Genomic DNA, 21,900 nt, shown 5'->3' on the forward strand with positions numbered 1-21,900 from the left:
CTTTAGCGGAGATGAAGTATCTTTGTCTTGAAAAAGTTTTGAAAAGTCAGAACTAAATGCTTTTTATTTTTGTTTTTATCTCAGGAAGGGTCACATTGTTGGCTTACAAACGTATGTATAAAGCCAAAGTCTGCCATTAGTTCTCGGCATGTAATTTCTTTGGGAGTCAGTGGAACAGTGTGTAGATAACTGAGTATAGCATTTGGCCCTGGGTGAAAGCCATGTTTCCTGGTGAACTGATTTCTGAATAGCATTGTCTTCATGGCTGTAAATTCATCCCTGAAAATCAAAAATAGCTCAGGTTAGACCATGTGCTTCCCTCCGATACATGTACAGTCAAACCCTCCATGATCCATGTGGATTCTGTTCTCTTGTTTGCTCAAGTTCACATGTCTGTGTTATTTTGCAATCTACTCTGTCCCCTTCACCATAAGGGTTGTTAGAATCCACCACCATATCTCCCTCCACATTAAGTCCTCTTCCCTTCACCCTCCGTCCGGATTGTAACAGTGCTGCTCCCCTACCACCTCTCATTGCCATCCAAATCATCTAGCTCATGACCATGGGGTTAATTGTCCTAAAACAGTGTTCTGCCAATTTCTCTTCTCTTCAGTTATCTTCTGGGGCTCCTGTTAGTGACAAACACCTAGGCTGGGTATTTTGAAAACCTTCCATCATCTGGCACGTACTTAAATTTTCCAGTTTCGGCTCCCACTACTCAACAACAAGTGTCCTTCTGCTTCAGATGTTTCAGAATTTGGGCCATTCTCCAAACACATGCACAGTATGCATTTCAGTGCTACACCTCTGCCTGTTTCATTCCCCCTGGCTGGAATACCTTTCCTCCCCTTTCTTATAGAGACCCTTGTCCACTCTTTAAAGCCCAGATAAGTGTCTATTACTTTCACAATGATTACCTGACCTTACCTTTTCGAAGTGATGCCTTTTTAGACAGTTTGGTGCTTTATTAGGATTAAGGTACTTTGGGGTAAGGTTTCTGTCTTTAAATTCAGAACAGTTTAATGAAGCAATTAGGTGCAAAGCACTGTCCTAAGTACCACTTGGTTTTAGAGCTTTTTATCCCCATGCACATTGTGGATGTTCTATTAACCCTTTAGGCTCTAGTTTTCTGATGATGAGTACAAGAGAAAGTATAAATAGATATAAAATCAAGAAAAGCAACTGTTAAATGTAGTTAATAACTTTTTATCTTAAAAGTTATCAAGGCAAGTCTTCATAGTTTTATCATGCATAGAGAAGTTACAAGTAATTCTAACTACGCTCATGTACCTGATTGTGGAGATGATGACCTTGAAAACAAACTAGAAAGAATTGTTTTTAAAGACTGTAGGGTCACCTGGGTGGCTCAGTTGGTTAAACGCTTTCCTTCAGCTCAGGTCATGATCCTGGAGTCCCAGGATCAAGTGCCCAGTCGGGCTCCCCACTTGGCAGGGAGTCTGCTTCTCCCTCTGACCCTCCCCTCTCTGGTGCTTTCTCTCTCTCTCTCTCAAACAAATAAAATCTTTAAAAAAATAAAAAGATTGTATATATGCTATATACCTGCTTTTCCTGTGTCTGCATCCACCTGCCTAAATACCATAAATCATATCACTTTTATCATCTTTTGGTACCAGATTAAATTTATAATTACCTTTCATACTATTCATTTAAATCATGGCTCCTTCTATCTGTGGGTCATCATGGACTACAATCTGTCCCAGAACATTAAAATATTTAAATATGTGTTATGATCTTTTTTTTTTCTTTTTTCCCTAGATATTTAAAAATAGAGATATTTTTCAAATTTATTTTTAATCACTGAAAACTGTTGCCTTACTGTGTGAGATAAAACACGAATTACGATTTTGAAGCAATTTTTTTTGGATTTACTGAAAGAAAGGTATTTTCTTTATATTTTAAGATAGCCAAGGAGATTAAAATTACCCTTCTAAAAGTGTTTAGCAACAATCATTATGGGAATTGCACAGTGAAATTTGTGAAATAGCCAATATATTCATTTAGCAGTGGTTTTTCTATAGTTATATTTTTAATTTATTTTTTAGAAGTGAAAATTGGTGGCAAAATGCACCTTCTAAAATAATGCTGACTGTGTTTTTCTTTTTTGGAAAATGAACATTTTTTCATAAAACATGCCCTAAGAAACAGCATTTTACAGAGCTTGCTAAATCCACATTTTTACTTATTTGTCTCATTTTATTTTTTCATACACATGGGTTTTAGGAAAACAGCACCTTGGGAAGTGAGGGGGAAGCTTAGGTTGAGATCTATTTTAGCAGAAAGATTTATGAGAGAAGTATGATATCTAAAAGACTGCAACATAAATTTGTTTATACATTAATTATTTTTAACATATATAACAATAGAAAGATTAGCTAATACAATAAATTTGTTTCCTTAAATCTGAGTTGAAAATACAAGGATATTGTTATGAAGGAGGAGGCAAGGAAGGCCTACAGCATAGGCAAGTCAGATGGCCTGGATTCAGATTTCTGCTCACTGTGACCCTGGGCAAATTACTCTCTGTGCCTCAGTTTCCTCATCTGTAAAATGAGAATAATAATACTGTCTTCCTCACAGAGTACTTTTGAAGATTAAATGAGTCAATAAAACTCAGCTGCCTGGTAGAATTTTCAGTAAATTTAAGATACTATTGCTTTATCATCACACACTAACTGCAGTTTTCTGTTTATTTTGATCTTTGTTGTACACAAAATTCTTAGATACAGATAGTCTGTGAACTCAAGTTCACAGATCATAGGAAAAGCAGAAGAACATAATGTTTAAATGTGGAATCTTGTTTGGGACATACTTTGCTGTTGGGTACTGCAAGCACACACAGTTTGTACGCCAGCCAATCATTTAGCATGGAATTTATGTTTCAAACCCTCCCTTATCACTCAGCAGCCTGCTGTCTTATAGAATCATTACGAAAAAGGTTAAATAATCACCCACAGCATCAACTGTTCTTTGGTTTCTATATTTGCACTTGGAGATAAAGTGTGTTTATATGTAATGCTTGGGTGTCTCTTTTTTATAGCCTACAACGCTGAGTAATGTATGGCAATGGAGACTTCCTCCTCTATAGAAAATAGACTATTAAATATATCATTCTTTATTTCTTCCCTTAGATGTTTTGTTTTGTTTTACCAACCTAGTAACAGATAAAAATGAAAAGACCAAAAAAGGTCATCTCACACTAGCTTCAACCTTACCAAATGGAAATGAATTCTTGCTATTCCTTGTCCTTAATCCTCTTCATTCTTCTTAAACATGACAAGAAAGTATATTCCAAGGCAAACAAAAAAAACCCCTGTTATATCATAAAGATGTGTGTGTATATTATGGGGAACTTACTATTTTGTATATTTAATTTAAGAAAAATATTTGAAACAGTCTTATAAACAGGGAAGTTTCTTAGTAGCTTTAGCACTAACAAACGTTATGCTGGGTAGTTATGGCTTCAACCTGACCATTTGCTTTATCTTTCCCAATTGAAAGAATACGTTTCTCAGAGATAAGTGAGGCAAAACGGGTTTTAGAATTATCATTCTCTAATGAAAAACTTGCTATAGAAAGAAAGAAGGAAGAAAAGAAAAAAAAAAAAGAACTTTTCCTGGCCTTATAGAATACATTATCAAGGCTTTGGGGCAAAAATATAGGAACCTCAGGAAAATATATTGGCTCGTGTTCTTATTCTCCTTAAATGGTCATTCTTACTCTTTTTGGCTAATCAGACAAAGGAAAGGCTACAGGCAGAATTCCCCTTTCCCTGTGGCAATAGTTGAGGCAGTTTGATTTCAAAGGCAAGGCAGGAGTTATGGAAGAACTTAGAATCAGGAAAGTTGAACATGAATTGAGCAGCTCTAGCTGGCTGCTAACCAGCTGATTGCAGAACTTGAGAAACTCCCAGCAGAAATGAAGTAACAGGACGTTAACCAGTATCCCGGTCCCTGAGAGCTTTGCTTAAGCCGCAGCAGCACTGAAAAGTCAAAAGAAGGTTGGCGTGGTTTTTCCTTTTTGGGAAATGGTGTCAACGTGCATAATATTGGGTGATTTATGTGTTTCTGAGGTCTGTGAAAGACAGACTAAAAATTTTTAAAACAAATGCAGGAATTATCTCAAGTGATCTGACTTTGAGTCCTTAAGGTTCAGGGCTTTTTCTCTTTTTGCTTTCTTGCTTCAATTCTGTCACCTACCTCCTTTACCAAAACATAGATGATTGAACATGATTGTTGCTTCACTGGTCAAAGACCTTACAGGTCCACCCTTGAAAATAGTCTTGCAGTTTTTTTTCCTTTTCTTTTGCAACAGTTGTGACTGTAATCTTCCCAATTTACTCTGAAGAAATGAATTGTCTGCTACTTGTCTTTGTAAGGAAAAGGTGTAGGAAATCCATGAAATGAACTCATCAGAGCTGGCCAAATGCATTCTTTAAAATATGACTTGCTGAAGATTTAAAGTTGAAAGACAATTTAATTAAAAACAGTAGACTGTTGACATCACCAAGACAATCAAATTACGGCCAACTTGCCTTGTTTATCTAAAAGATCTTTGTAAAAATAAGGTCTTTATACACACACACACACATGCGCGTGCGCGAATCATGGTGATATGGTTATAGGGATAAAAAGATTTTATTTTTTTTAATATCTCTTTAATATACTTATGTCTTAAGTAACTCATTTTAGGGCCTGATTCTTTGAGGTACCACAGCACAACAGGAAAGGAAGAGGCATTACTGCATTCATAATGCTATTTCAGTGGTAGCCTAAGTCCATGAGGAAATGACGGCCTGTGCCTGTATTTGGAGCCTCATAGTTACTGTGACGACAACACACACTACTGGAAAACAAAGATGGTCTGCTTGCCAGGGTGAGCCAGGAAGAGTTTTGCCAGCTCAGATTTTTCCTAATTATTCTGTAAGTCTTGAAATGTGACACTGGAGATATTCAAGACTCTGTGTTTCAGTAACTGTTTAATAAGTGATACATGCTTGGGCAGCCCGGTATTTGGGTGAGGGAGGGGCCTCACACATAAGCTTAACTTTCACATGTTGTCTTGATATATATCATCTTCTGGTTTGGACATCACCAAACCAACTGCTTCGGTCACAGGCTGTTGTTTGTTTGGGTGCATAAGGAAGCCAGCTGCTTATACTGTTCTTAGGGGCTCCTCAATTTTGGGTCACGTATCTCCAGTTTCTGTATGTTGTTCATTTTGTAGGTCATTGCCCAGCATACCAGGTGTTCCTACCAATGACTGTGCATCTAAATCCCAATTCTTATATGATGATATAATTCATAATATAATGATAACAGCTGCATATAATACATATCATCTATATATACTTATATATAGCTATATATACTTATTTAGTATCTACAGATGATGATAATACTACGTAGCATACACTGGAGATTATTCTGTGCCAGACATTGTGCCAAATATTTTATTTATTGATTTTACTTACTTCTCATGACAACCCTATGAGGTACTAGCTTTATCTCTGCTCTATGGGTGAGAAAAAAGAGGTTGGTAGATGGGAAGTAATATGCCCACTGGTAGGTTGGACATTCAAACATAGGCGGTTTGATCTTAGCCCATATTTTCAACTACTTTCTTATAATGTAGGCAGTTGTTCAAGGAACACCTCCATATAGATGACTGTGAGATGTTTTAGTGAAAGTTGTAGGATGCGACACTGCAGGGACTCAGACTCTTCTTCTCCCAGATCCCAAAGTAGAAACAGAAGCTTCAGTGGCCTCTGGAGTTGGGCGATCCAGGAAGAGCCACGTCTGGGTACTATTCTTCCACATTTATTGATGGGGCAATGTGGTTCTTTTTTTGAGGGGGTGGGGCAGAGGGAGAGAGAGAAAGAGAACTTAAGCAGGCTCCATGCCCAGCACAGAGCCCAGTGCTAGGCTCAATCTCACGACTCTGATATCATGACCTGAGCTGAAATCCAGAGTCAGATGCTTAAGTGACTGAGCCACCCAGGTGCCCATGGTTCTTGATTTCTACATTGCCAAGTTGATTCACTGGGAGAGGGTGGCATGGAACATTTGCTTTTATGAGTTATTATGGCTGCTTTTGTAGCCAGATCTTTTGATCCCATTGGGGTTTGGTTTCCTTGTGTTGTCTCTGCTGACAACTCAGAACCCCACCTTCTGTTGTAACATTAAACATGTTCTGCCGATCTCTGCCTTGGTCATTAGCATTCAGTTTGTTAAGTGGGTTCAAGGGGGAGTCCTACAAAATACTTATTCCAGGTGTTGGTATCTGTGTTCCCTGAAGAAGTCTTTGGTGGTGCATGTACATTGGATGGAGGAAGGAATGAAGAAGAGAATAGATGGCCTCTTCCCATGTAAGAGGTCTCATAGGCTCCCAAAACTTTGCTTAGGTAGTGAGTTGTCAATCTGGCAGCATGTTTCTCCTTCAGAAAAAAACAGAGATCTTGCTACAGTCTAAGGAAAATTACCTTATACTTTCAGACAGTGGTTTGCTACTGTGATAAATAGCATGGACTATTTTATTTGACATTTTATTTAATTATTTTATCTTTATTAACCAAGAATGACTATTAATGATGCTAATGTCTGATCATTTGGATATAATTAAAAGTTACATGAATGACTTTAACTTTTGGATTATTTGTAGTAAAAGGAAAGCAATTTTAATAAAATTTTGATGGAGTAGATAATGTTTTGCTTTTTCTTATGCCAGTGTCCATATATACTCTATTGTATCAAATACCCCAGGTGATAGGATTGAAAATCCTAGGAATGTGAATGTTTTATGTGAAGTAAGCACATAACAGAATGAATCTCTACTCTTGGGAAAAAATGTATTCTACAAAAACAGTATCTTTTCAAAAGTATATTCACATACCTTGACACATACACCACCGTGTTTCCCGCCCCCCTCCTCCCCCCCGCCAACATACACATAAACAGTTATTTCTGGTCAATACATAGGACTTATACCACTGCTTGCTTACTTGACATGCTAAACATCTTCCCGAAACAAATATACTTTTTGCTCTGTGGTATAGGTTAATTTACTCCAAAGTAAAAGTAGCGATATATTATATTTCATCAAGTCCCTCTACCTCATTCACATGATCTCCTGATTTCCTTTTAACAAATAAACTCAGGAATTCCCTTATGTCATTTCTTATCTTTCTGTAAAAGGGCACAGCAGTATCAAAGGAGAGAAAGGATTAGTATCTCCACTGGAGACAAAGGACTGTTGGCTTCTAGAAGGTTCCTCCCCCCTTCTTTTTTCTCATTCAGTTATTCTAAATCTCGCTTGGCAACAAAATTGATACAGTCTCTTAAGTGGAAGACAGTAACAATTTATCATATTAGTGCAAGAACTTTCTGTCAGAGCTCTTGGTTCTTTTTGTACTTCTGTACCTGGTCTGATTTCAAGCAGGAATGTGGGCTCTGAGTCTCAGAGCCTCAGAGCCTCAGAGCCTCACATGGTTGATGATTATACAGCTTTGGTCTTGGAGCCACAAGTACCCAGCAGGAAACTGAACTCTGAGTTCACTTGGAATTATCAGATCATTTAGTCTTGTGGTTCTCAACACTCTCTGTGCATCAGGAACAGCAGGGATGCTCTAAAAATTTAAATGCTTGGGGCTGTGCCCCAGAGGTTCTGATTCAAGTTGACCTGACTAGGTTTTTGGAAGCTTTTATGTGATTTCAGTGTGCATCCAGGGGGGTGAACCAGTTATCTAGGATAACCTCATCACTTAAAAGAAGATAGTACTAAGATGAAGAAAGAAGTCACTCAGCAGAGGTTACAAATTCCAGTCTATTACTCTTTTTATCACATGATCATTACAAACAATATAGTAGCTAATATTTAATGAGTGTTTCTATGTATTAGGCACTAGCAGCCTCATGAGGCATATATCCATGTACTCTTAATCTCTTCATTGTTCTGCTGGTCTGGAGCTAATTCTGAGAATATAAGGTTTTGAGTGGTAGCTGTTTCCTTGTTTCAGCATCAAGGTTCTTGTGGCAGCTGGCCTTGGTGTTCTGATAACTAAATGAGCTTTCTGCTTGGCCAATGATTGGGTTCTTGCTTTTTCTGTTTTCCCAACAAGTGAGTCATGTGGAGGCAAACTGTTCTCTTAGACACTGTTCCAAAGTGCTCCATTTCCCCAGTAACTTTGTTTCTACATACTGTCTTTCCATTTCCTTGTGGACTGATATAATATATTCTGCTTTACTTTGGGACACATATTTTTCTTCCCCCAGTGGAAATTTTAACCAAAAACTCCAGTCTCCTGGTCAGACCGTTGACTTTTCCCCTAATCCTGTGACTTTGGCTGGGTTCACTATTTTCCCTGGGATTCCCCTTTGTGGACTTACATACCACCCTTTCACTTCTCATGATAACAGCAACAACAGGAAGGGATTAATTACTTTACTTCTACAGCAGCAGGTGCACTGGAAACAAGCTGGTCTGTCCCGACTCACTGGTCCCATGGCCAGTGGGTCAAGTACCCTGCAGACGTTTTTAAGTCTACAGTTTTTGGAAGCCTGTATAGAATTAGTTTTCTGATTGCTCCTATAAGTTTGAAATTCTACAGAGCAATATTTTTACACCTAGGGGAAAATCTATATACATTTGTCTGGTTAAATCATACCTTACCAAGATGGAAATCACCAATGGCAAATCCTGTAACACAGATTATTCTAAGCAATAGAACCTAAACAAAAAGTGAGAGATTATAATTATTTTGATTAATATTTATAAGTAAATTTAAAAAAATTAACATGACAACTAGGTTAGATGTGACTTAGGATGATTTTTAGAATCACATTGCACAAAATAAGTCCTCAAAAAGTGTTTGCTAAATTGAATCCATTAAATGTGGACTTAAAAAAATAAATGTCTTGGAATTGAGAAAGTAAACATCACTGACAAGTTTCCATTGATTGGATTGAACATAATTTTTTTTATAAACATGGGAATAACAATCAGTAACCATGGGTGATTATCTGTCTGCTTTTCTGTATTCTTTTAAACCTTATTTGTCACATATTGCTATTATAAGAATACAAATTAAAAATCAACAAACATTTACAATGTCCATTAGAGTATCAGAGAATAACCAACATATAGCTAAATGAGTGGAAGCTGGACTCTAGCTATGATTAGCATGATATAGATGTATTTCCAATAACAGACTAAAGCACTTACTTTAAGGTAGTGGCATATTGGGGCACCTGACTGGTTCAGTTGGTAGAGCATGTGATTTTTTATCTAGGGGTTGTGAGTTTGAGCCCGACATTCGGCATAGTGATTACCTTTAAAAAAATAAATAAATACAGTGTTATAAGACAACTGTTGTCACAAGTCTAATTGCAAATATTTGCCCCTCATCTTTTCACTCATGTACTATAATACTTATGAAAAAACCATACACAGGCTCTTATTATGGTTTATTAGCTGGAAATGTTCTCATCCTCAGAAATCTATTTTGGAGTTAGGATTGCTCCACTCCCCTGCAAGTGGTAAAGCAACAGCTGCCATTTAATAAATGTGTCTGCTGACAGCTCCAGCTGATGAATACCACTGAAGTTCCCTATCGGCCTCAATATTACCCACATTATTCCAAAAGGAAATATTGATTATAGTTGCTTGACATTGTCTTAATTTCACCATAGGTTTCTTCCCTGCATCACTTCTCCCAAATTCCAATGATGCTGTTATTTACATCACCATTCACATCTTCCAGGGAATAAAGTCCCAGTGGAACACATGTGTTCCTGGTGATGTATTACGATGGAATCTCACCAAAATGAACACGTGAAATGCTGAGCTCAAACAGAAGAGCGGACAAGGGAGAAAACCAGATGAAAGTGACTTGTAGTTTCTCAGAAAGTGAAGAATTTTGTCTTTTTTGAGAATGAGAGAGAGAGATTAGAAGAAAAAAACAGGGCTCTTGTTTTTCCACATGATATGAATACATATTTAAAGTCCTACAACTTGATTTATGTCTGGATTACTTTAATTTCTGTTCCCAGACACTTTCATAAGATTTGGACTTCCACAGTATTAACACTAGTATTATGTGAGAATTTAAGAGGATTTGGGCTGTATGAAAGGAACTGATTGTAGAGTGATTTATATATGTCAGCACTGAGCTAAGGATTGGGATACAATAGTGAATATTATATTATCTCTACTTTCTAATAGGTGCTACAGGCAAAAACAATGGCAATTTCCATGCCATGTGACTAGTGAGTAAATGACTAGTGAGTAAATTGTGGGAGAACCCTCCTGGTTTTGGGTAGTCAGTGATTGGTTTAGTGATTACAGGTGGGATGAAGTGACTCTTGCTTTGGGAAAGAGGGACTGTTGAGGCTAAAAACAAGAGGGACTGACAAAGTCTAAGGGAATGCAGCAGAAATGAATGTGATTAAAAGTTTCAAATATCTGATTTGTCTCAACGAGTCCATACAGCTTTACAAATGGTGGGCAACTTCTGAATTATATACTTTCCACTTACATGATAATTTTAATGCTTTTTAAAAGAATAATGCAATGAAGAGAATGCACTATGTACATATATTTTCATCATATTTAAATCTGTAGTGGCCACAATGAACCAGCCAAATACTCACCTTGTGGGCTAGAAAATTCTTGACCCTCACCACCACCCAGACTCTGAGTTTTCTTTCGGAACAGTGACCACTCTTAGTGTGTCTGAAGTGGGGGATGACTACTTCTTATACAATTATTTGCTTTAGGGCTTTCACAAGTTTGTGTACTTTGAAAAATACCTACATATATTCAACACTTCACTGCAAGTGCCTACTGCTGCTGGAGGAAAAAACCCGAGTGAATAGCCAGGATTTTTTGAAGTGCAAGCTGGGAGGACTGCCTTACCACATATTAAAATAAATTTTGAAACCACATTCATTAAAACACTTTGGTGGTGGTGTCAGAATCAGTTCATATCCAAGGAGGAGATCAAGGGAAAACAACAGAAAGACCAGAAAAATAGATACCTGCATATAAGAGGGTTGGGAAGGAGAGGCATTTCAAATCAGAAGAAAAAATATGGATGTTTCAACATAAGTTGAAATAGCTGGGGGAAAAAAGAAATTAAATCTCTACATCATACCTTATATGAAAATATATACTAGATGCACCAAAAATGTAAGTGTAAGAAAATGAAACTGAAACAGTTGAATATAGGATAGATAACAGGTAGATGGTGGGGAGGGGGAGATCTTGAACAAGACAAAAAAGCAGTAAAACAAGACTACAATATTTGACTATAAAAACTGAAAAATTTTACACAGAAAAACCCAATTTCATGAGCCAAGTACAAACAGCAAGCTAGACAAAAATACTTTTGACAAAAATAGTCAAGGACTAATATCCTTAATATAAAGAGCTCTTTTAAATGAACAAAAGAGATACAACAACAGAAAAGGGAGCAAATGACATAGATAAATGATCTATAATAAATGTGTGAAAAGCTATTTAACCTCACTGATAATTACAAATTCAAATTAAAAGGAAGTAGTATTGTTTCCACCAACAAGGACTCTAAAGAATTCAATACCCAGTATGGGGAGGATGTGAGGAAATGGATGCTATATGCTGCTGATGGGAAAATCAAGAGAGCAAGCTTCCTGAAAAGCACTTAGACAATATGTGGTAAAAATCCTTATAATCAGGAAAAAAAAAAAAAAAAGGTCACGTCCATTTTGAAAAATAGAAGAGTCAAAACACATGTGATGCTTTGAGAATGCATTGTTTCTCTTCCTCCTATTGTTCTCAGATATTGTCTATTGACTTCTAAAAGTCTGGCAGACCTGGAAGCCCCTATTTTAAAAAAAAAAAAAAAAAGTGCGCATACTTCTTCCTCAGTAGCTTGATTGGATTTCCTAGACGAGATCTTGCTTCATTAAGAGTTTTTTAAACAAGTCTGCATTGTCCATTTTGCCTAACATTGAACTGCCAAGTACCTCTTGATGGCAATGTATTTCCTGAGTAATGTTATTATCAAAACCTAAACTGATAACCAAAATTGACACACATATGACTGGATTGTGAGGCTGAGGACCAAGTAGCAGGTGGATGAAATGAGGGAAAGGAGCAAGGAATTCTTTGCCTTTGACCATATCTTTATGAGAGATGAGGAAACTGGGACCCAGAAAGTCCGACTTTCTCAAGGTCATGTAGCTTATTAATTCAGGTATATGAATTCACAGACAAGCATGGTATTGTGCAGCATATCTTCCTGGAATTTAGAACATGACCCATCTTGGGTTATTTCCCAGGATAACTGTTGTATAAGAGCTCAGGCTTTCTCTGCCTCATCCAGCCCCTGGCACCTGCCCTGCCGGGCTTTTCAGAACCTCAGCAACTTACTACTCATCAATTCTGCCTGTCATTCCAGGAGATGGAGGGAGGCTGTTACAGAGTGGTGTGTGGTGTGCATGAATCCTCTGAGGGATCTTGGGAGGGTGGTACATCCTGTGAACAATGCCGAGCTGCTTCCCACTGGTGTGAAAGCAGGGACATTTTGTGAATGGGTAGGGAACCGTATGTAAGTGCAATCTCACCCAAGACCTTGTGTGCTGGCATTCTTGTTCTTTCTTCTGGGAACTCTTTTTTTGGAAGAAGTTACTCCTGAAAGGTTATGTAGAATGAAGGCAGGCACTAACCCTTTTAAACCAAGCTGATTATTTAGATCATCTTTTGCCGTTTGGTCATGCAAGATGCGCTAAGATGAGCTGTGGTGCTTATCATTTTGGTTGTCCTTCCAGGCACTCCTTCATACACAGGGCTTAAGTGAATGAGTTCCCTTTTATTTCTCTCAGACCCACAGATAAAGAGGAGTGAGACCAAATGTTAAAGGCATATGTTTATTGCACTTCATTTTGCTCGTTTTATTGCTTTTCACAGATACTGCAATTTAAAAAATTTTTATTTTATTTATTTATTTTTTTTACAAATTGAAGGTTTGTGGTAACCCTGTGTTGTCTATTGGCACCATTTTCCTCAACAGCATCTGCTTACTTCATGCCTTTATGTCACATTTGGTAATTCTCACAATATGTCAAACTTTTTCATTTTTAGTGTATTTGTTATGGTGATCTGTGATCAGGGATAATGACTTGCTAAAATCTCAGATGATGGTTAGTATTTTTGTAGCAACAAAATATTTTAAATTAAGAAATGTACTTTTTTTTCGACATAATGCTATTGTACACTTAATAGACTACAGGTAGTGTAAATGTAACTTTTGTATGTACTGGGAAACCAAGTGGATGATTCTCCAAGAAATATACACCTTGAGGGAGGGACCTGCCATTTCTTCTAGATTGTTGTACAACAAAACAGAATTTGAAGTACAAATTACCATCAATATGGCAGTCAGAGTAGATGCTTGGGAACTGGAAGATGGTCTGACTTGACTAAATCTTCTCAAGTTTTTTTTTGTTTTGTTTTTTGTTGTTTTGTTTTGTTTTGTTTTGTTTTTTTAAAATAGGCCCATACCCAACATGTGGCTTGAGCTCATGACACTGAGATCAAGATTCACATGTTCTAGAGACTGAGCCAGCCACGTGACCCTCTTCTCAGTGTTTTGTTTGTTTTTCTATTCTGGAATTTTCTATCTTAAGGGGGAGTAGTGTCTATTACATTAAGAGATTGGAGAAACCTGGTGTGAGTACCATGATTATAAGGGGTGTTTAATTAACACAGAAAAGGTCAGAATCTTGGTTACATAAAAACCTCAGTTAAATTCCAGAAAATCTTCCTAAGTGCTGTATTTAAAGGAGCATTATAAATTGTAGGTTTAAAATATGTATGTGGAATGGATTGAATACAATTTTCTAAAATATTCTCGAAAAGATTCTATATAATGATGGTGTGAAATTACTTTTTTTAAACCCAACTTAGTGTCCTCACTAAGAGTGGTTGATTTATTTGTTTAATTTGGTTCAAACCAAACTAAAGTCTACATATAACCTGCTATGCTGTGTATGATATGGACCTAACTACAGGAGCAATTGTCTATGTATTTTTCTACTTAACAGCCCAGTTAAACTGAATGGCAAATTAATAATATCATATTGAATAAGAAAGAGTGGGTCATTTTAAAATGGCTTAATGGCTTAGTTTATATGGCCAAATAGATAAGGAATATTTTATCTAAATTCAAAATTCAATAAGATATTCTCTGGAGGTCACAATGCCAAAATTGTATGTATGTATATATGTATAGCCCACCTTCTTCAATAAAAGATTTAAAAGGTTATCATATAGATTTGGTAGAGATTGTTATACATTGTCCCAAATAAAACCATAATGTTGCTATATTTTTATTTTTTAATTAATAAAAGAGATTTATTTATTTGAGAGAGAGAGAGCATGCACATGAGGGGGGAGGTGCAGAGGAAGAGAGAGAGAATCTCAAGCAGATGCCCCATTGAGTGTGGAACCTGACATGGGACTAAAACACATGACCCTAAGATCATGACCTGAGCTGAAATCAAGAGTCAGATGCTGAACTGACTTGAGTCACTAAGGTGCCCCATAATGTTGCTATTTTTTTAAATAAATCATTTCTTGGCTAGCAAATGTACAGATGTTTAGTTTTCTCCAAAAACATTTATTTTCTTTATTTTTCTTTAATTTGATACAATCATGAACTGATGGAAAAGTAAGAAGTATTTTTTTTTTCCCTGAACCATTGGAGAGTAAGTTTCAAACCTGATGTCCTATCATCCCCAATTTTTCAGTGTGTATTGCCACAAACAAGGCTATTCTCCTACATAACTATGACACAAACATCAAGCTTAGGAGATTAACATTGATACATTACTACCATCTAATCCTATGGACTCGTTCAAGTTTCCCAGTTGTCCCAGCAATGTCTTCTATAGCAAAAGGATTTATTTCTGAATTACATATTGGATTTAGTGGTGCCTCTTTAGTTTATTTAATCCTGGAGCATTCCCCTGGTTCTTCCTTGTCAGTTTTGAAGACTACAGGACATTTATTTTGTAGAATGCCTCCTCATTTTGGGACTGTCTCATGTTTCCTCATGTTTAGATTTAGGTTATGCAGCTTTGGCAAAGCATTTGTTTTTTAATGTCCCCAAAAGTCTTCTTTGATACCAGATATAACTTTATAACTTTACTGACACAAGAAGTCTTAAATCTAAATTTTGATTTTCCTATGATTCTATCCTCTGCAACTTTAACATCATTTCTGACATTTATCTAGCCTGTTTTGCTGCATGAGTTGTGGTAGAAAGTCTCACCATTTACTGCCTTTGGTGGTCTTACTCAGGGTTTCTCAACTGCAACATAATTGACATTTTATGCTGGATAATTTTTTATTGTGGGAACCTGTCCTGTGCCTTGTAGGCTGTTTATCCTTATGTATCATTAGCCTTCATCCACTAGATACGAGTAGCCCTTCCTGCTCTAAGCTGTGACCACTGAAAACGTATTTAGAATTATCATATATTCCCTGAGGGGTGAAATTACCCCTGGTTGAGAATTCCTGGGGTAGCACATTTCTTTTACTGGTCTGACCTTTACAGGTATTCAAATCCTCCAGAAACAGTAAGAGAATAAGCAATTTCTTTTCTTCTAATTGAGTTCCATCTTCCTTTAAATCCTACCAGAATATTCTACCACATTCTAACAGTGGTATTTTCTTTCAATTCTAAATATATGTAGTTCTTAATTTCCAGTGAGACCTTGGCAGCACAGGAGACTTGCTGGACTTAAGGCACCAGGACAAGACTTTTTTGGTGTTTGTATCTCTTTAAACTTTGTTTGTCTTTCAAAGTCTATTAAGAAAACAGAAGCAGATACCTTACACTTTCCTCCACAGTAAATGGGACTTTTAAATTCCATTGTTCTCTTTGTTCCTCAAGGGCACTTATTATTTGGTCTATACATTTTAGAAAGTAATTATTTTCCGTTTAGTACTTTGTTTTATACCTTTTTGTTTCTTTGCTCATTTTCAACTTACTGTTTTGTATTCCTATCTCACAGGAGGCTCGTGAAGGCAAAGATATACCTCCTCTGTGTTCCCCACAATCCTGGTATTTGGGTAATCTATGTTTTCAATGTCCCCAAAAATAAATACAGGATTTAATTCAACTCAACTGCTTTTGCTACAAGTGATTAAGAATTGACTATTTTAGAATATGAGAGATTCCCACCAAGCTTACCTCTAGAAAGTACAGAAAAAGAATTTAGTAACATATATCAACTTTTCTACTCTTTTATATTTGTTAGTCATTTGCCTTACTATTCTCATGAAATTAATGGAAGTGATATCTGTTATGTCGGTGGGAAGGTGAGCTTGTCTCATGTAAATGGTCTTAACATGGTTAGTGCTCTGACCAGAACTGTCCTACTTTGAGGAGTTCTTTTCTCCTCCATAGCTTTTTCATTTCGTAAACAAAATTGTGTCAAGTGCCCCTTAACAATTGCAGAATATATATGTCACCACTTGAACATTACCATAACAACCAGGTGGATTTTTCTCTCACGTGGTAAATTTGGTTAATTGTAACATATTTGGGTTTTTTTCAAAAGCATTTTTTACCATTCCCCAAGTCCAGGATGCTCATTTTTCTGTTGACTGTAGAAATGATAAGCCATTTCTCCAAATTTTGACAAATATAGAGGTCATATAAGATTTCCTTGTTATCATGGTCAAAAATACTCAGTCAGAAATATATTTTGCCAAGAAAAAATAATTTTGTTTTGATTTTAGTGGAAAAAAGCACTTTATTAAAATTAACTACAAACCCAAGCAATTCTTCCAGTACCAAATTGGTAAGCTTCCTTGCAGTGTCCATAGTATTTCAACATTAATATTTTTTGAGATAAAACCTAGATGTAAATATAAGTATGTTTAGTATTCCAAATGCTCAGTAAATAAATCAGATGAAATTCTTCTTTACTAAGTAATGAAGCTGGTAAGAAAATGTTCTAAGAGCATACTGTTGTTTTTAAAAAGCTAGGAATAGCTCTTAGTATTTTAATAAACTTAGAAGAACAGATATATTCTCCAAGATGGTATATATGTTTTTTACTTCCTATGTAGCATTATGTAATCTTAAATACAAACCAGTATTGTTATAAATACAGTGACTGCAGAAATATATCTCAGGCAGGCTTGGCCTTGGGCTGGTTGGGCGGTGCTGAACCTGGAAAATCGACCCACCATTCACCTGATCTTGCAGTAAACACCAGAATGTCACCAATCATACCTGTGCAAATGCAGATACTCCTCTAAGACTCCAAAACATAGATTAGAAGAAATAGCACATTGCCAAGTTCAGTCTTAGGCTGTGTTTTCCTTTTTGTTTTGTCTACAACTATCCCAATATTTTTCTATTTTGTAATTATTCCTAAGGGAAGGGAGTGAAAGCAAGAGGGTATTAAACACCTTTAGAGATAGCAAATGGAAGCATGTTAAGTGGCCCCCAAAGAGCTGAAGACCCTTAGAGGAGTCAAAGACCAGGAAATTTGGTACAGTCACTGGGAAAACTTCTCGGGGTCCTGCTCTGGACAACAGTCTTCAAGCTCTTCAATTTCTGTATTCTTAACATAAAGGAAATTAATGACTATAAATCCTTTGCTCCTCCTTAAGATCTTTCCAAATTTAAATCCCCTTCACATTCGGAAGCCTGTGTGGTGATTAAAATTTCTCCAAGAAGCTGTTGTATTAAAGCAGGGAAAGCCCTGAAGATTCAACTTCTACCTATATATTTGACTTTTGTTTGTTATAAATGGAAACAGCTTTCAAAAGAGCCTCTATTATTTTCCTTTGAATGTTGTATAATGAACTCAGTGTTTCTGTTTTAATTTTAAAAATCAATTTTCTACTTACTACTTCTCCACTGCTGATAAAGAAGTGTCTTTTCTTAAAACCTCATTGGATAGTTAGTCATTTTCGTTTGGATCTTGCTTTCCTTATTCATTTATTTGACACATTATTTTTAAGGGCCTGCAATGTTACTGTATCATAAATAGGCACTGTGGGGGGTAGCAAAGCAAATGTAGATATTATCCCTCCTCGGGATTTTCTCTGAAGTAATAAAAACACACCTTGTCTTCCCCAGTTGAGGAGGTTTGAACTGATTTCATATCCTGACTCTACTGACAGCCTTCCCTCTAGAGTATAGACTTTAATTAGAAAAGTGGAAAAATGTTAAAAGCAGTAATGATAAAAGAAAGGTAAAAATATGGTTAAGAGACTTTGAGATTTGGAATGTGCTGTTTCTTTCCATCTCTCTGGGACTTGAGATGGGGTTTTGGGAAGAAGTAAGATTTATGATGTACTTTTTAGTATGTCTCTGTGACCAATATATGTGTTGTGGAGATAATTTGATGCTTTTAGTTCTTTAAATATTGCTTCTTAAATAAATCCATTCAGTCCATTAACCATAGTTAATGTTTTCCCACTGGTTTGTACATGTCATAGCTTAAGACCAATGTAGACTAACAGGGAAGGAGAAAGAAAAATTAGTACATTCATGAATTATTCTCTGTTCTCACTTTAGACAAGTTAATTTTTCCTTAAATTATCAGGTTCTGTCTTAATCACAGGCCACTTGTGGTTATCAAGAAATAAATGTTTATATGTTTGACCTTCACAGTTTTACATTTCACACTAAAAGCCTGATTCAATTCGTCCTTCAACACTCTATCACAAAACAGTCAATGTGGGAATCAAAATTCTAAAAAATGGATAATTCTTAATTATAAAACTTTTCTTACAATGGATATTGAACTAAGACTTGAGAAAGACCATTCTGTTAAATTAACATTCTGATGGTGATAATTGCATTAAGGAGGTTGACTCTTGTTTCCAGAGCAACCATTTTAAATATTACAGAGCATTTATGTCTCAGCATCCTGGATGGGTAACTCAAACTTCACGCAAATAACACCCAAAAACTTCACCCAAAAAACAGCCACAAAAAATATAGGTCCACCCAAGATTACCTTTTATTTTTTTAAGACCAGAGGGTAAAGGATATGGTATAATGTGAAGTTTCTTTTGATTCCCTAGTACTATGAAGGAAAGGAATTAATAGCTTAAATAAAGGAAGAAATGTCCTAAATTATATTAAGTCTGTTGTTTCACTGATTTCACTAGTTTAAAGCAACTTTGCTTGCAATGCTTGGTTATAACTTGATCACTTACTTTCCATATGTAGACATACATTAAAAAATAATTTTCACATAAGAAAAATTAATATCACCTCAGTAATAGATTCTTCTTCTTTTTTTTTTTTTAAGATTTTATTTATTTATTTGACAGAGATCATAGGTAGGCAGAGAGGCAGGCAGAGAGAGAGGAGGAAGCAGGCTCCCTGCTGAGCAGAGAGCTTGATGTGGGGCTCAATCCCAGGATCCTGGAATCATGACCTGAGCTGAAGGCAGAGGCTTAACCCACTGAGCCACCCAGGTGCCCCTAGATTCTTCTTATTAAAAAATGAGATTTTAACAGGTTAAAGTGAAGTACTCTTTGATTAGTCCCATCTCCAGTGTCTCTGCCTTAGTCTTTTCTTTTAGAAATGGTCACCATTAACAATGTGTAATATGCTTCCAGACCTTTCTCCACAGGGATAGAAAAGATATCTCTGTTGGTATATATATTTTAATGTAAGTAGTATATCTGTCATTTTCCTTGACAATACGGCTTAGACAGTTTTTCATGTTAGTGAATGGAAGTTCACTTCATTCTAGAAAATTGCAGCATGGTCTTCCATAGAAAGGGCATAATTATTTATTTAGCTATTCTTGTTTTATGAATATTTAGGCTGTTTTCAAGTTTTCATTGTTATAAATAACAGGACATTAATTTTTTAAAAAGATTTTATTTATTTATTTGACAGATACAGATCACAAGTAGGCAGAGAGGCAGGCAGAGAGAGAGAGAGAGGAGGAAGCAGACTCCCTGCTGAGCAGAGAGCCCGATGTGGGGCTCCATCCCAGGACCCTGGAATCATGGCCCGAGCCAAAGGCAGAGGCTTTAACCCACTGAGCCACCCAGGCACCCCCAGGATGTTAATTTGAAAAAGAATTTATATTTTAAAAAATTTTAAGGTTTTCACCTATGAATGTGGTATATTTTTTCCTTTATTCAGGCCGCCTTATGTTTCTGTTAAATTTTTAAATTTTTTTCCATAGAGGCTTTATTTCTATTAATTTTATTACTAGGGACTTTATAATTTAATACCTGTTACTGTTGGGAATGTGATTTTCTCCCTAGTTACTTTTCTTTTTAAAAAGATTTATTTATTTATTCTAGAGACAGAGAGTGAGCAGGGGGAGGGACAGAGGGAGAGAGAGAATCCCCAAAGGACTCCCCTCTGAATGCAGAGCCCTGAGATCATGACTTGAGCCAAAATCAAGAATTGGATGCTCAACCTACTGAGCCACCCAAGCACCATCCCTCCCACCCAGTTACTTTTTAAAAAACCACAGAGGTCAATGTATGGCAAAGTTGTTGACTTTTTATGCTGAATTTGCATCTTACCATCTTACTGAACTTTCTTCTTAGTGGTAATAGTTTTTCATTCGGTTCTGTTTAATTTTCTAAGTAGATTATCATGTTTTCTGACACTAATAATAGTTTGTCTCTTATTTTCCAATCCCTATACCACTTAATATGGTTTTACTTATTTAGCTCCATTGGCTAGGATATCCAGCCTGATGTTAAATAGTAGCAGTGGCATTCTTGTTTTGTTCCTGACCTTAAACACAATATTTCTAATTTGCTGTATTTTGGAGGGGTAGATACCTTTTACAGCTGTGTTTGCTGTATTTTGGAGGGGTAGATACCTTTTAACAAATGAAGGAAGTTTCTTTCTTTTCTTAGCTTTCGTACACACACAAACACACATACACTCTCACATACACACTCACATATATATGTCTACAATTGAGTTTTTGGGATATCATTTAAATTATTTTTTCCTGAACCATATGAATTATGTTAGTGAATAATACTGGTTGTTCACTATTAGAAAAAATTTATCTTTGCCTCCCTGAATAAACCTTGCCTGATCATAATACATTATTTTTTAAATAGATTGCTGAATTTATTTAATTTAATGTTTTTGCTTTGATGCTTGTGAGATTGGCTTATAAATTTCTTTCCTTATATAGTCTTCTTCTGAATTTTCAAAAAGCTTATAACACATACCTAAGTGGCCTGGTGTCTTCTCATATTTTTCCCATTGTTGTTTGTTTAAAATATGCATTTTTAGTTTTAAAAAAGCACTGGTAAGAGTTGCCTATGAAATATTGTGGGCCTGGTAATTTGGGTAGGGAGGTTATAAATTTGAATACTATTTCAAGTTTTTTCTGCTGTTGTTGGATTGATTTAATTTTCTTCCATTATTTTTTTTTCTGATGGTGTAAAAATATAAATTGTATTTGTGTTTTTCCAGTAATTACTATTTGGTTTTTAACACATGCAGCTAAAATGTATTTTCTATTAGTATCCAGAGTTAGTATCTTTCTACATTCATTGAACAAAACAAAATTTCTATATGTTTTGATTTTACTTGAAGGATTACCATTTCCTTCCGTGTTGAATTTATCTGGACTTTTAGTTCTACATTGTTATTTTAAAAAGTACTGTCATTATAAAAAATCAACACTTAAATAGAACTAGTACTATAATTTAATGAATTTCTTTTTCACCATTGCTTCTCAGAACTTCAAAACATATTTTGTTTTATTTTGGATGGCATAATTATTTCAAGGAGTTATTATAATTGGCAAACTTACTCATTCCTTCATGTTTCGGTTTCATCTTGAATGATAGTTTTGCTGGGTATAAAATTAT

General features: G+C 36.0%; 1 protein-coding gene across 3 annotated transcripts in view; it reads left to right on the forward strand.

Moving 5' to 3' along the window:
• The window catches only part of FILIP1 (filamin A interacting protein 1), a 273,938-nt gene that overhangs the window by 89,864 nt on the left and 162,174 nt on the right, over positions 1-21,900 (forward strand). The gene's annotated exons all lie outside the window — the stretch shown is intronic.

This window comes from Mustela erminea, chromosome 4 (assembly GCF_009829155.1).
Source record: "Mustela erminea isolate mMusErm1 chromosome 4, mMusErm1.Pri, whole genome shotgun sequence".
In the NCBI taxonomy this organism is placed as follows: domain Eukaryota; kingdom Metazoa; phylum Chordata; class Mammalia; order Carnivora; family Mustelidae; genus Mustela; species Mustela erminea.